Source organism: Phoca vitulina, unplaced genomic scaffold, assembly GCF_004348235.1.
Source record: "Phoca vitulina isolate PV1807 unplaced genomic scaffold, GSC_HSeal_1.0 scaffold6, whole genome shotgun sequence".
Lineage (NCBI taxonomy): Eukaryota > Metazoa > Chordata > Mammalia > Carnivora > Phocidae > Phoca > Phoca vitulina.
In genome coordinates this window covers 10,958,312-10,973,983 of record NW_022589709.1, presented here as the reverse complement: position 1 = coordinate 10,973,983, position 15,672 = coordinate 10,958,312, and positions in this window count along the sequence as shown.

Sequence of the window (15,672 nt, the reverse complement as noted above, 5' to 3'; positions counted from 1 at the left end):
CAGCCATAAAAATCATCTCCATTTAGTAATGACTTTGTCCACTCTGTTTTATTGATCACAAACTCAGAAGGTCATTCAAAGTTAAGTTTCTCCCAGTGGACCCTCCTCGGAAGCTCCCACCTTCCTCTACCTCTCTCCTATACTGGGATGGGGACATGTGGCTGGCTTCTTAATTTTTAGGTCCTGACTGCTTCTCCTCTTCCCTCACTCTCTAGGTTGCCTGTGGCTTCTCTCGGGTTGAAACAGAGGGGAGGAGAGGACAATGACAGGAAAGATTTTTCTGGATTGACAATGTGCAATGGGGTGCTGTTTTTTTCTGGAGGTGTCAGATATTGAAAGGTGATCTTTTCTTCTCACGTGTGCCCCCTTTAACTCCTGTCCTGGATAATCCTCTTCCTTGGAGGATGGTACCTCTCCTTCAGTTGGTCATTTACCATTCCTCCTCAGTTCTGCATCTCACTGTGTATATTCAGCCTCTTCTATTGAGGTCAATTGCCACTGGGCATATGCTCTCTAGGAAATCAGCCTTAAGACAATATTCCCACTGTGGGATGTCACATAATTACCTTTGACCTGCATCTACCTGCATTTAGGGAAAGTGTGGTTGTTTCCAAATGCAGCTCTGTTCTTTGCTGCCATAAGACAATTCAGGCAGCCTCTGTGATAGCCTTTTCATTCAAGGGTTAATCAGGCACCATCCACCAAACCCACTAAACTGCGAGAGTCACATCTCTAGGATCTCCATATGGCCATTCTAACTAGGTTTGACAGGAAGTGAAAACCATCAATCCATTCTCCACCATAAGTAACTCTTTCAAGAAATTGTTTTATTTCCAACCTGTTGGCCCCTCCAAATTAAACTTTTTATAAGATTGGCAAAACTAGTTTTTCAGCTGTCTCTTTCTTTGTAAGTCCTGCTTGTACAGTCTAACTCCTCCCTTTGGAATTTCAACAGTTGGCACCTACTTTCTTAGAGCTGAGACTAACTCTGCATCACATTAAACAGCCTATTGATGTGGATCTCTTCCACTCAAAGCAGTTTCACCAAATGTCATAGCATTTTTCATTTTAAAATCATATTCTATAGTTATATCAACCTATAGTTGTCTATACAGCTGATAGTTAGTAATAAGTAAGTAATTGATTTTACCCTGATTGTATACATTAAATGTTTAGATTTAATTTTCAGGCAACTAATCTGCTTAACAGTTTCATGCTAACTACATAACATATCTCGAAAGAATAAATGAACTAGATATAGAATGTGGGGAAATTTCCCAAAGGAAGAGTCCCCATGAAATAGGTGCCTCCCAGGGTGAGACACTCAGTTACTAACCCCAGGACAATAGGTCTTGAAAAGGTTTATTTTGTTCTGGCCTGACGAAATGTAAGTAGAGAAGTTTGCTGAGATTTTAGTTCTAGGAATAAGCAAATCCAAGTGGACTACCTGTTATTTTCTCAGGAAGAAAGTCAACACACCTCCTTCCAAAAGCACAGTAGTCCTCAACCAGGGGTGATTTTGCCCCCTAGGTGACATTCCAGCACTATCTGGAGACATTTTTTAGATGTTATAACAAAGAGGGGTTTGTGGCTGGTATCTAGTAGGTAGAGGCTGGGATGGTGCTAAATATACTACAATGCACACGACAGCTATCACAACAAAGAATTAAAGGCAGAGGAAGCAAGGGCAAAAATGAACTATTGGGACTTCATCAAGATAAAAAGCTTTTGCACAGCAAAGGAAACAGTCAACAAAACCAAAAGACAACTGACAGAATGGGAGAAGATATTTGCAAATGACATATCCAATAAAGGGCTAGTATCCAAAATCTATAAAGAACTTACGAAACTCAACACCCAAAGAACAAATGATCCAATCAAGAAATGGGCAGAAGACATGAACAGACATGTTTCCAAAGAAGACATCCAAATGGCTAACAGACACATGAAAAAGTGCTCAACATTGCTCGGCATCAGGGAAATCCAAATCAAAACCTCAATGAGATACCACCTCACACCAGTCAGAATGGCCAAAATTAACAAGTCAGGAAACAACAGATGTTGGCGAGGATGTGGAGAAAGGGGAACCCTCCTACACCGTTGGTGGGAATGCAAGCTGGTGCAGCCACTCTGGAAAACAGTATCGAGGTTCCTCAAAAAGTTGAAAATAGAGCTACCCTACGACCGAGCATTGCACCACTGGGTATTTACCCCAAAGATACAAATGTATTGATCCGAAGGGGTATGTGCACCCCAATGTTTATAGCAGCAATGTCCACAATAGCCAAACTATGGAAAGAGCCAAGATGTCCATTGACAGATGAATGGATAAAGAAGATGTGGAATATATATACAATGGAATATTATGCAGCCATAAAAAAACCGAAATCTTGCCATTTGCAACGACATGGATGGAACTGGAGGATATTATGCTAAGTGAAATAAGTCAATCAGAGAAAGACATGTATCATATGATCTCACTGATATGAGGAATTCTTAATCTCAGGAAACAAACTGAGGGTTGCTGGAGTGGTGGGGGATGGGAGGAATGGGGTGGCTGGGTGATAGACATTGGGGAGGGTATGTGCTATGGTGAGCGCTGTGAATTGTGTAAGACTGTTGAATCACAGACCTGTACCTCTGAAACAAATAACACATTATATGTTAAAAAAAAAGAAAGAAGATAGTAGGAAGGGAAAAATGAAGGGGGGGAAATCAGAGGGGGAGACGAACCATGAGAGACTATGGACTCTGAGAAACAAACTGAGGGTTCTAGAGGGGAGGGGGGTGGGAGGATGGGTTAGCCTGGTGATGGGTATTAAAGAGGGCACATACTGAATGGAGCACTGGGTGTTATACGCAAACAATGAATCATGGAACACTACATCAAAAACTAATGATGTAATGTATGGTGATTAACATAACATAATAAAATTAAATTAAAAAAAGAAGAATTACCTTCTAAAATGTCAATAGTGTTGAGGTTGAGAAGCCCTCCTTTACATGAGGAAGAACACCATAAACTATAAACAAAGGGTAATGAATATAAAAACTTTGTCAATTTCAAACCTTTTAAACACATTGTTTTCTTTCATTTATTCCATTAGGAAAGAACTTTACAGAATGTGTGTTGATCTCCTAGTAAGTGGGAAAGTAAATTCAAGGGAGTCTTGAGCCCCTCCTCCCCCTCCTCAATCAGTTTTAAAGTATAAGAACTCTAGCATGGGGAGTTTGAAATGGTAGCTTTGAGTATTCTCCAAAAGAAATTTGGAAAACGTCTTCATATATTTTTAAATGGATATCTAAATTTTAATTGTTATTTGTTAGAGTTACAAATTATGTATTTTCCAGAAGTGAGTATATTACATATGTGCTTTAAATATACATTTGTCAAAAGTTTACAGCTTCAGCATTAGTTCAAGCAACTGAATAAGCTAATTAGCAAAGTTAATCCTCATTGTCAAACCAGTCCTTCACATCAAATGTACCTTCAATCGGGAAAAAAAAAGTTCTAACTTTAGTTTTTAATTAAAAAAATGATCATGTGCATCCCTGTGACAACTTTCTCACTTATTAATTCTCACTTTAGATAAAGTGAAAAAAGCAAAAAAAAAAAAAAAAAGAAAGAATGAAAGGAAGGAAGAAAGTTTATCACTAGAATGTAAGCTCTAAAAGAGCAGGGGATTTTTATTGTTGCTTACTGATATATTCTCTGAACAAGAGGCATAATAGGTGCTTTGTAAGTATTCAATACTTGATGGAAATAAAGATTATAGATAGAAAATGAATTGAGAGAGAGAAAGATGATGGACAGATAGATGATAGAGACAGAAAGAGGCAGGGAGAGAGGAAGAGAGGTAGAGATAGGCACTGGACTCCACCAGGAGTTTACAGTCAGGATAAAATAAAATGCCTCTGTCACCTCACTGAATCTCTGCATTTTCAAATTATCCCTGGAAGTCTTTATAACCTAGGACAGTACATCATACTGAGCTTTGGACAGGGTAAGAGTTCACCTTCTTTAGTATAGCAGAAGATAAGCACTATGCAGGGGAGCTGTAAAGAACTGGTGACCATAGGCAGTTTCTCAAGAAGGTGGTTTTGGAAAGGAGAATAGTTAAAGAAATGAATTACTTTGAAGCTCTCCAGGCACTAGGACAATCTTCTTGTGCTACTACTGAAGACCAGTCAGCTAAAGGGAGGGGATGGCAATTAAATGAGGAAAGCAAGCACCAATAGGCCTGTAGAGCAAAAAGGAGGAGTGGGGGAATCCAGGACTATGTCACATTAGTGACTTAAAGACAGGGCAATATGTAGTTGTAAAGGAACGGGGAGGCGTGCCTAGAAAGCACTGAGCCTATTGTCATTCTATAGAGCAGAGGGAGTGGGGTATAAAGGTAGCTGCTTGTTTCATTTCACATGATTTATTTTTCCTTATAGAAGTTGCCTGTCCTTGACATGATATTAAATATTTATTTGCTTAACTGTTTTTCACCAGTAAACGATGTGAAGGTAGACTTTTTGTCATTTATTCTTTTTTCTTTTTTATGGCTATATCCCAAGGGCCTGGGATAGTGCCAGGCAAATAGAAAATGCTCAAACAATATTTATTAGATAAATGTTGAACATTCTACTTTGGAAATAGTTGTAACCAGGTTTAAGGAAGCAACATGGGCCTCAGCCTAGTCCTTGAGTGACCTTGGGTTTGTTATTTAGCCACCTTGGGTTCTGGATTTCTTCTTGATAAGGAGGTAGAAGTGAATATTCATTAAGATATCTTCCAGGTATGTTTTCTGATTCTATCACAGATGGTTATCTGAAATTTTTCATAGAAGTTCATGTTTGTATGTGTGTCTGCATGTGTGTTTTCCGAAGAGTAGAAAACAGTAATGCCATGCATTTTTTAAAATGAGCAAAGCACTATAGGCTGAAGGAATAGAAGGCAGAAGGCAAAAAGAAAGAGTATAGGTAAAATATTTGACTTGGTTAGGTGGAAGAGTGAGAGCCTGCCATAAATAAAGCTGAAGTAAGAGGAAAATATTATGGGAGACTTTGTAAAAATGGTAGCTTCTATGGAGTGGGTACATGGAAAACTTTCATATTCTACAGCTTTTCTATTATTAGTAGTACTGCTATTTTGAGCATATGATTATCTTCTAATAATAATACTTAAAATATTTAGGCCCCAAATTCTTGCTTTCAAAGATACATAAGTAATTTCTAACCTCACTAATATCAAGCAGATAAGCAATTTTTGAGGTGTATCACGGAATATAAAAACAGCTTTGTTTAAACTTATTTTAACTTTTAAAAAGAAATAAATGCCGTAATTAATTTTTGTGGGGACAGACATTTCTTAAGAACAGACAGGATCAAGTACTCCCAAATCTTCAGGAATCCTAGCAATTCTCTTGTTTTATGCATATAGAATAGGTGCCTTACATACAAAAGAAAATATAGTACTTAGGATATTTAGTACATATAGAACTAAAATACCAAACAGTAGTAGTTATGTGTCAGTGATACAACTGTTATTTCACTGAATTCTTTTAGCAAATCCATAAGAGAAGCATTATTAGTTTCCTCATTAAGCAAACGAAGCAACTAAAGTTTAGGAAAAGTCAATAACAATCCTGAAGTCACATGTTTAGTAGCACAAAGCTGGAGCACTGGAGTGACTTTTTTTCTGCAACATTGTATTTAAACACTTCCTAAATTTACTGTAATTTGTCACAGGCTTTGTTGTCTAGATGAGGCAAGCTTCCTCTTAGGAGATCTTATGCAAGGTGCTAAAAAACCTAGAATGGTTTAAGTCAGGCAAACTCTTTGATTGAAAGTAAATTACAACCACTGTTTGCCTGCTCACTTTACTTTTAATGTACATTTGCGCAAGAATGCAGAAATGAAAGACTTGTCAGTTACAGGTATGCTTAAAAATCAATGCAGAAACAAAAGGGAGTTTAAAAAAGATTCTATAGTGGCAACACAAGCTAGCCCCAATGTCTACTTTCCATTCAATTGCTTTTCAAAAGTTTGAAAGCTACTTGTTAACTGTATGTTTTTAAACATAAGATTTTAAAGTGTTTGTTATTCCTAGGTAACATGATTAGAGTCGATGTTTTCTTTTATTGAGATGTCAGTGGGAAAAAAATTTTGAGATGTCAGTAGGAAATAATCAATATAATTCATCATTGTGACATTTACTAACATTTAGATATGATCATCTGTTCTTTTTAATTGTGCTAACATTTTATTAATTAAAGGACACACATAAACATAATTGTTACAGAACTTCCAAATGTTTCATTTTTTACTAGTGAACCTCATCCTTTCTGTTCCATGATTTTATCTTCTTTTCCCTAACTGAATTTCATTTGGGTGGTCTTCTGTCTGTGGTTAATATAAGTGTGAAACATCATGTAAACATTATATAGAGAGGACTATATAAGATATTTTCTACAGAATTCTAAAAATGCACTAGGCTTCTACTCATTGCAAGCTAAATAAATGCTGAGACGCATGTGACTTAATTTCTGTTTGGAGCTGACTCTGCAGATAGTAACTAAAAAGGAACTCTAACTTTTCTTGGCATCTCTCAAAGAACACTGAAGTTCCCACATCAGTACATCTGGAAACACTTCCCTCCAACGTTTCAGTTTTTCTTACCTCATACTTATTCTAAAGTCCTTCAAACCCTGAAATATCAAAACCTCTTACCTCAATTCTGATCTGCTGGTATTTTTTCTGCTTTTTTTTATCCTCTCCATTGTAGTTAGAATCAGTCTTTCCAGAAGCATCTTCCCCTTCTCTCATTTCTGAAAGTTCTTCCTACCTCCCCCCATTCTCTTAATTTTGAATCACAAAAGGTTCTAGAACTGTATTGGCAAACATGTTGATTTAGTGGGGAGGGGGGTAGCAAGAGGAGCTGGGAAGGCAGTTACTACTCAAACAATAATATATCCTATTTCATTGCATCAACAGTAAGGACAGGGGTGGGTCCCAAACTTTCTAGATAAGTTATTCTTGGTCTTGCAGTAACAATTAGTTTCCAGCTTCCAGTTTCTTTCAAAGCAACCTGAACCAATCTCATATCCCATAGAGATGCTAGCACCATCTGGGCAGTATTTATTCTTCCTCTAAGGCTTGACTCTCAGCTCTATGGGACCCCAAGGAAACATCAGCAGGTGGAGAGAACTACTCCTCACATGTCTGAGTCCCAGTTTGGCAGAGTCCTTCTTCCAATTTTCCCAGTTCTGATACCTCCAATGACTTTCATTTTCCCTCAGATCATGAGATGGTGGCTACATCTTGCAGTGACTATCTCTGGATTACCTCAGTCATCCTTTGGTGTTGATTTAGTCATCTAACATCTGCATAAATTCCCCCTGTAGAAATATCTAGTGTGTTTTCTGGCTTCTTCATGGGAGCTGGATGGAAACAGGACTGGAGGATGCTAAAAGCATTAACCACTGGACTACTACTGGAAAAGCGTCACATTCCAATATGGAGGAGAAACACTACATGCTTTGAATGAAAATTCAAGGCAGAATCCCCAAATTACTATTGAAACAGCTACCCAGTTCTGAGTTCAGATGAAGGTAGTTTAAGTGAAAAATTTCAATTTACTATATATTTCTAGATTTCAAGAGTGCTTTTAAAAGTTAATATTGTACTGTTGTTCATTATATAATTACATATTCTTGAAATATATCAAATTTTATTAGAGATTAACACTTGGCTATAGATTCCTATAATTGAGTCCCAAATTCTCCCAGAGAGAATTTGAAGATAAACCATTTCTTCATATTTATGCATTTCATGGATACCTTTTAAAAAAGATTTTATTATTTATTTATTTGAGAGAAAGGGAGAGAGAGAGAGAATGAGCCAGGGGAAGGGCAAAGGGGAAGGGAAAGAGAGAATCTCAAGCAGACTCCCTGTTGAGCACAGAGCCCACTCTGGGGCTCCATATCAGGACCCTGAAATCATGACCTGAGCCGAAACCAAGAGTTGGATGAAATCAAGAGTTGGTTAAGACTGAGCCATCCAGGTGCCCTGAGAATCAATAATTTCTGAGATCTCCTGGAAATCTACTTAGACCATCAATAACAACTAAACTTATTTTGTATTGACCCTTACCTCCAAGAAAACAAATAATGTGTGACAAATGACTCTCCTTTTTTAAGAATTCTATTAATATGATACTTATATTATCACCTCATATTGAATAGAGTTTTATTATGCACAAAATACTTTTGTATCTCTTCCTACCCAAATCTTATCCAAGACTATAAATCGGTTATTTCCTACAGTTTCCTTTAGAGAATCTTAAACTCAGAAGGATTTAAGAATTTACCCGAGGATCTAAAGTAAACAGTGACAACTGTTCTTACACTTACATCTCAGAATTTTCATCCACATACTATTTTGCTTTGCTCCATTGTTGACTTGATTCTTCCATAGAAATTATGTTGTCAAACATGGGAATCTCAGGAGGGCTCAACTATGCTGAAAAATCCCAAAATTAACAATGTTGAAAAACACATAATCACACTTATTGTGTGACTTATGTGTGTGTGTGTTTTCCTGTGTTTAACAGAAGGTTTATCAGAGATAGGGCTCTAAGAAACCAAATGGAAGGTATAATTATTTTCAGGGATATTTTATTATTAAAAGGTATAATGAGAGGTACTATAAGAGTAGATTAAACTATTAGGGAACCTGCCACAAGTGACTTTGTAATTTGAAAGATGATTTATCATTTTCAATCATGACTTTCAGTTCATTTCTCTCAGTGATTTTTCCAAATACTCTAAAAATTCTCATTTTTCAGATTGCTAAATAGATAAATTGCTATTTTTTTTAGTAGAGAAAATAAAGGTACACTCAATAATTAATCCAGTTATACATGTACCATCTGAATTTACAACATCCTTAAAATTCATCTTTGTATGAAATTATTGGATAATAATTTCCTCTTACTTTAGAAATCTATTCCTGTGGCCTGAATTTACTTAATCTCATGGTCTTTTTACCTTGCAAAAAATAGTTATAAACTATAGATAATTTTTGATCAAAAAGTAAGCTAAAAAAGCAAGTAATTTTGACCTATTGATAAAGATTTAAATGTATTTATCTTTATGTATGTGCACATGCAATGTTTTGACAGAAGCTGTTAATTTCCTATTCAGTATTAATTTACCACAGCTTCTTTATTAGGGAGTACTGTATATTGCTGAAAGAAGCAATATATGCAGCTAAAAATTATATTTCCAACCCTCTTTTATAGATGGGGAGGCCAATAATGTGCAAGGAACAACCGTTTGATGAGGTTTCCTAAAATCACCTCTTTTGGGAGGGCTTACTCAAATGGGTGGTTTTTACACGTTTACAAATCTGTTTTCCTCCTTTTATTCTAACTCACTGGTGTAGATGGTTCTACAGAGAGTATCCATATTGTGGGTGTGTAGCAGACTTAAGGAACAAAGCCATATTCTAAAAAGAGCAAAGCAGATTGACAGAGGATCATAGGCCATTGATTACACAAGGAACGGCCATACTTCCCTTAACTGTCTGACTTTTTTGTTGTTTATAAGAGAAGACCTATAATTTCAAATCTTTTACTAGCAGCCACACACAATTCGCTAATTAACATACAAAGTTTCTAAGACAAAGAGTGCTCTTATGCATTTCTGGTGGGACTTACACTGCTGTACAGGTTGAAAGATAAATTCGCATGCAACAGCAAAAGTCTATAAATGTACATACTTTTTTTTTATTTAAAGATTTTATTTTGTTTATTTGAGAGAGAGAGCATGAGGGAGGGCGGGCAGAGGGAGAAGCAGACTGCCCACTGAGCAGGGAGCCTGATGCAGGGCTTGATCCCAGGACTCCAGGATCATGACCTGAGCCGAAGGCAGATGCTTAACTGACTGAGCTCCCAGGTTTCTCTGTACATACATTTTGACTTAGAAATTTCACATCTAGTAACTTACCTAAAAGAAATAAAATTGAGTGTAATATGTACTCATAGTGGTCAACCCAAGATTACCTATATTTGCTGGATTATTTGAACCAATATAAATGCTCAATAAAAATTACAATAATTGGGGCGCCTGGGTGGCTCAGTCATTAAGCGTCTGCCTTCGGCTCAGGTCATGATCCCAGGGTCCTGGGATCGAGCCCTGCATCCGGCTCCCTGCTCGGCGGGAAGCCTGCTTCTCCCTCTCCCACTCCCCCTGCTTGTGTTCCCTCTCTCGCTGTGTCTCGCTCTGTCAAACAAATAAAATCTTTAAAAAAAAAATAAAAATAAAAAAATAAAAATTACAATAATTAAGGAAATTATATAAAATTGTACAAAATTCAGACATTAAAATGATTTGTGTAATATTTATAACATTGTGGACATTTACATTACCTCATACATCTAATTGAAGTACATTAAGTGTACAAGATGTACATTATGATACTGGCAATGTAATCCATAAAAAAATCACACATACACAGAGAAAACTATCTACATGGACATATGCCCAAATGTAGTTATTTCCGGGTGTTGCAGTATTGAGTAATTTATATCTGAGCTTATCTTAAAAAATTTATAATGAACATCTGTCACTTATTTATTAAGTAAAAACTATGTTGGAAAAATGAATTAAAAAGTTTGGTGTTACTGAAATTGAAGCATGACTAGAAATAGGTAGGTTAGAGAATTGAAGTCACTATGATTCTTCAGCAGATTTATAATAAATATGTAAGTTGCCTCAGTTTTTGTCAGTATGACTGAAAAGGAGATGTCTGAAAAGTTTCCAAATGGAATGAAGACAAATTTCTTTGACTTCCTTTCGGCAGGGATTTATATAGCGCTGTTGCACTAACTTACCATTCCAGGTAGACAGCATGTGGCAATAGTAGATACATTCTTATATTCTTATTAAAAATTATGGTGCCTCAACTTGCCTATGAAACCCTTGAGGAAATAATCTATGTCTCACTCAGTCTTTATACCCAGTGTCTGGCACACAATAGTCTTTGGGTACATGAGAGTTGATTGTGTATGTAATTGTGTCCATCTTCTTTGGTCCCAGGTGTTCAGGGTGTTGTTAGCGTCTTTCTTTGGTATGTTCTTTTAAGGAAAATTTCTTTATTCCTGGGCCATCCCATAGCAACTTTGGTAGGCATAATTTGAAAAATAAAGCATAAATACAAAAAATATGTATCTGAACCAGGTAGCCCATTCATGCAGAAAATTATTGAATTATTATGGTAAATATTAGTGATATCTAATAAATATTTCTGGCTTTTAACCACTTCTATATGTATGATAGGAAAGCACTTCTTGGGCCCCTTATTGTCAGGTAGGGCCATATGATTGGACCTGGCCAATGAGTTGTGAACAAAAGTGACTTGCTAAGCATTTACTTGCTTTTGCAAGCCTCTTGAAAGCTCTCTCGTTCTTTCTCTCTCTCTTCAGTTTGGGATGGCAACCCACAACTTTCAAGATATTGGTTGCTCAGTCACTTGGAGCCCAAAATGACTACAGTGACCAGATCTTCAACAAATGTATAGTGTGGTCATGGAATAAACTTTTGTTATTTTAAGCTACTGATATTTTGGAGTCATTTGCCACATAACAGACTGTTCTGATATATATACAATATATTTAATCATATGGAATACACTTTTTAAATTCTAAATTACACCCTTGAACTTAGCAATGACAGGTAACTCCATTATATTATTATAAAATGAATTTATTTTTGAAAGAAAAAATATATGTACACAGGTATATATATGTATGTATGACATACATACATACATATATTTCATTAGAAGAAATTCAGGCAATATTCAAAAGCATGTGTATGCACATACACACAGACACGCAGACAGATAATTTTTGAAAAAAATCAACTTGGATCCCACTATCCAGGAACAGCTTACACTAGTTTTATGTAAATGCAAGTTGAAGTATCTCTTTATTCATATTTATGAATGGAAAGATAAACTGGTAGACAGAAGCATATAAACCCAAATAATTTCAAAAATGAAATTACAGAAAGCATTACAATGAGTTTACTTGAATGCAAAAAGAAAAAAAGTAAGATTTAAAAATATGTTGACTTTTAGGAAAACTGTTTCTTTTTAAACCAGGGATTCTAGTTCCCTTATAAATGCATTAAAGGAGAAGGGAGCAAGATGGCGGAGGAGTAGGAGACCTGGATTTCGTCTCCTCTCAGGAATTCAGCTGGATAGGGATCAAACCATTCTGAACACCTACAAACTCAACAGGAGATCAAAGAAAAGAAGAGCAACAACTCTCTGAACAGAAAAGCGACCACTTTTTGGAAGGTAGGACGTGCGGAGAAGTGAATCCGAGGCGATATTCGGGAGGATAGACGGCGGGGGAGGGGCCTCCGACGGCCGCTTCTGGCAAGTGATAGAGCCACGGAGCACAAAATCGGAACTTTTAGAAGTCTGCTCCGCTGAGGGACGTCACTCTGGTGGCGAAGTGGGGGGTGGAACCCTCGCGGGACAGTGTGGTCTCAGGACCCTCGGGATCACAGAAAGACCGGGGGTGCCTGAGTGCGGCAGAGCTCCCAGGTATCGGAGCAGGGAAGCTGGCTGCAGAGACGGAGCCCAGGCGCGGGCTCTCAGCTCGGGGTTGCTATAAACCGTGATCCGCGGCACAGTCGGGCCACAGCTCCTCCAGCAGGGACCCAACAAGCGGCAGATCCGGGGAGACTCACCTTCTTCCCCCGGGAGGAGAGGTGCGGGAGCGCACCGCGGGGATCTGCTGGGTTTGGAGACTCCACCCGGGGTCGGGTGCCAGATAGAAAGGCGCGGTCACAGGCCGGGTGAGCACGGAGCGCGGCCGGAGACCGGGGAGACGGGAGTGACTGACGGCTTTTCTCTGGGGGCTCGCTGAGGAGCGGGACCCCGAGTTCTCAGCTCCGCCGGGGCGGAGACTGGGAGGCCGCCATTTTCACTCTCGTCCTCCAAAGCTGTACGGAGAGCTTGCAGGGAACAAAAGCTCCGGAGAGCAAACCCGAGCAGATTACTTAGCCCGGACCGGCAAGGGCGGGGCAATTTTGCCTCCGGCAAAGACATTTGGGAACCACGGCAACAGGCCCCTCCCCCAGAAGATCAGCAAGAACAGCCAGCCAAGACCAAGTTTACCGATCAATGAGAACGGCAGAACTCCAGCGCTAGGGGAACACTGCACATAGAATTCATGGCTTTTTTACCATGATTCTTTAGTCTTTCAAAGTTAATTATTTTTTTTAACTGTCTTTTTTTCTTTTTTCCTTTTTTCTTTTTTTTTGAATTTTTCTTTTTCCCTTTTTCAACCAACATCTTATCAATCCCTTTTTTAAAAAAAAACATTTTTATTTTTCATTTTTAAAGTCATATTCTATCCCTTCATAGTAGTTACCCGTATTTTTGGCATATATATATAAGTTGTTCTCTCTTTAAAATCTTGAGATAGTTTCTTCTAACAGATCAAAATATACTCTAAATCTCTAGTGTATGGTTTTTTTCTACTCCCCTGCCTGATCACATTCTCTCCCTTTTTTCTTTCTTTCTTTTTTTTTTTTTAATCCTCTTCTTTCTTTTTTCAAACAACTTATCAAATCCTTTTTTAAAATTTTTTATAATTTCCATCTTTACAGTCATATTCCATCCCTTCATCATATCAACCCTTATTTTTGTACATATATAAGTTTTTCTTTCTTTAAAATTTTGGGAGGGACTTTCTTTTAACAGACCAAAATACACCCAAAATCTAGTGTGTGGCACTGATCTATAATCCAGCCTGATCATATTTGATCACATTCTGTTTTTGTTTTGTTTTGTTTTGTTCTGCTTTTGTTTGTTTTTATCTTTATCTTTTTCTTTTTTCTTTTTTTCTTTCCTTTTCTTTTTTCTCTCTTTCCCTTTCTTTTCCCACTGCTTCAGGTCTTTTCTGATTTGTTTAGAGTATATTTTCTGGGGACGTTGTTACCCTGCTAGCATTTTGTTCTCTCATTAATCTATTCTCCTCTGCACAAAATGACAAGACGGAAAAAATCACCTCAACAAAAAGAACAAGAGGTAGTACCGACTGCCAGGGACCTACTCAATACGGACATTAGTACGATGTCAGATCTAGAGTTCAGAATCATCACTTTAAAGATACTAGCTGGGCTTGAAAAAAACATGGAAGTTATTAGAGAAACCCTTTCTGGAGAAGTAAAAGAACTAAAATCGAACCAAGTAGAAATCAAAAAGGCTATTAATGAGGTGCAATCAAATATGGGGGCACTAACTGCTAGGATAAATGAGGCAGAAGAAAGAATCAGTGAGATAGAAGACCAAATGATGGAAAATAAAGAAGCTGAGAAAAAGAGAGATAAACAACTACTGGATCACGAGGGCAGAATTCGAGAAATAAACGATACCATAAGACGAAACAACATTAGAATAATTGGGATCCCAGAAGAAGAAGAAAGAGAGAGAGGTGCAGAAGGTATAATGGAGCAAATTATAGCAGAGAACTTCCCTAATTTGGGGAAGGAAACAGGCATCAAAATCCAGGAGGCACAGAGAACCCCTCTCAAAATCAATAAAAATAGGTCAACACCCCGACATCTAATAGTAAAACTTACGAGTCTCAGAGACAAAGAGAAAATCCTGAAAGCAGCTCGGGAGAAGAGATCTGTAACCTACAATGGTAGAAACATTAGATTGGCAACAGACTTATCCACAGAGACCTGGCAGGCCAGAAAGGACTGGCAGGACATATTCAGAGCACTAAATGAGAAAAATATGCAGCCAAGAATACTATATCCAGCTAGGCTGTCATTGAAAATTGAAGGAGAGATAAAAAGCTTCCAGGACAAACAAAAACTAAAGGAATTTGCAAACACGAAACCAGCCCTACAACAAATATTGAAAGGGGTCCTCTAAGCAAAGAGAGAGCCTAAAAGCAACATAGACCAGAAAGGAACACAAACAATATACAGTAACAGTCACTTTACAGGCAATACAATGGCACTGAACTCCTATCTTTCAATAGTTACCCTGAATGTAAATGGGCTAAATGCCCCAATCAAAAGACACAGGCTATCAGATTGGATTAAAAAACAAGACCCATCGATATGCTGTCTGCAAGAGACTCATTTTAGACCCAAAGACACCCCCAGATTGAAAGTGAGGGGGTGGAAAACCATTTACCATGCTAATGGACACCAAAAGAAAGCTGGGGTGGCAATCCTTATATCAGACAAATTAGATTTTAAACCAAAGACTGTAATAAGAGATGAGGAAGGACACTATATCATACTTAAAGGGTCTATCCAACAAGAAGATCTAACAATTGTAAATATCTATGCCCCTAACATGGGAGCAGCCAATTATATAAGGCAATTAATAACAAAAGCAAAGAAACACATCGACAACAATACAATAATAGTGGGGGACTTTAACACCCCCCTCACTGAAATGGACAGATCATCTAAGCAAAAGATCAACAAGGAAATAAAGACTTTAAATGACACACTGGACCAAATGGACTTCACAGACATATTCAGAACATTCCATCCCAAAGCAACAGAATACACATTCTTCTCTAGTGCCCATGGAACATTCTCCAGAATAGATCACATCCTAGGTCATAAATCAGGTCTCAAC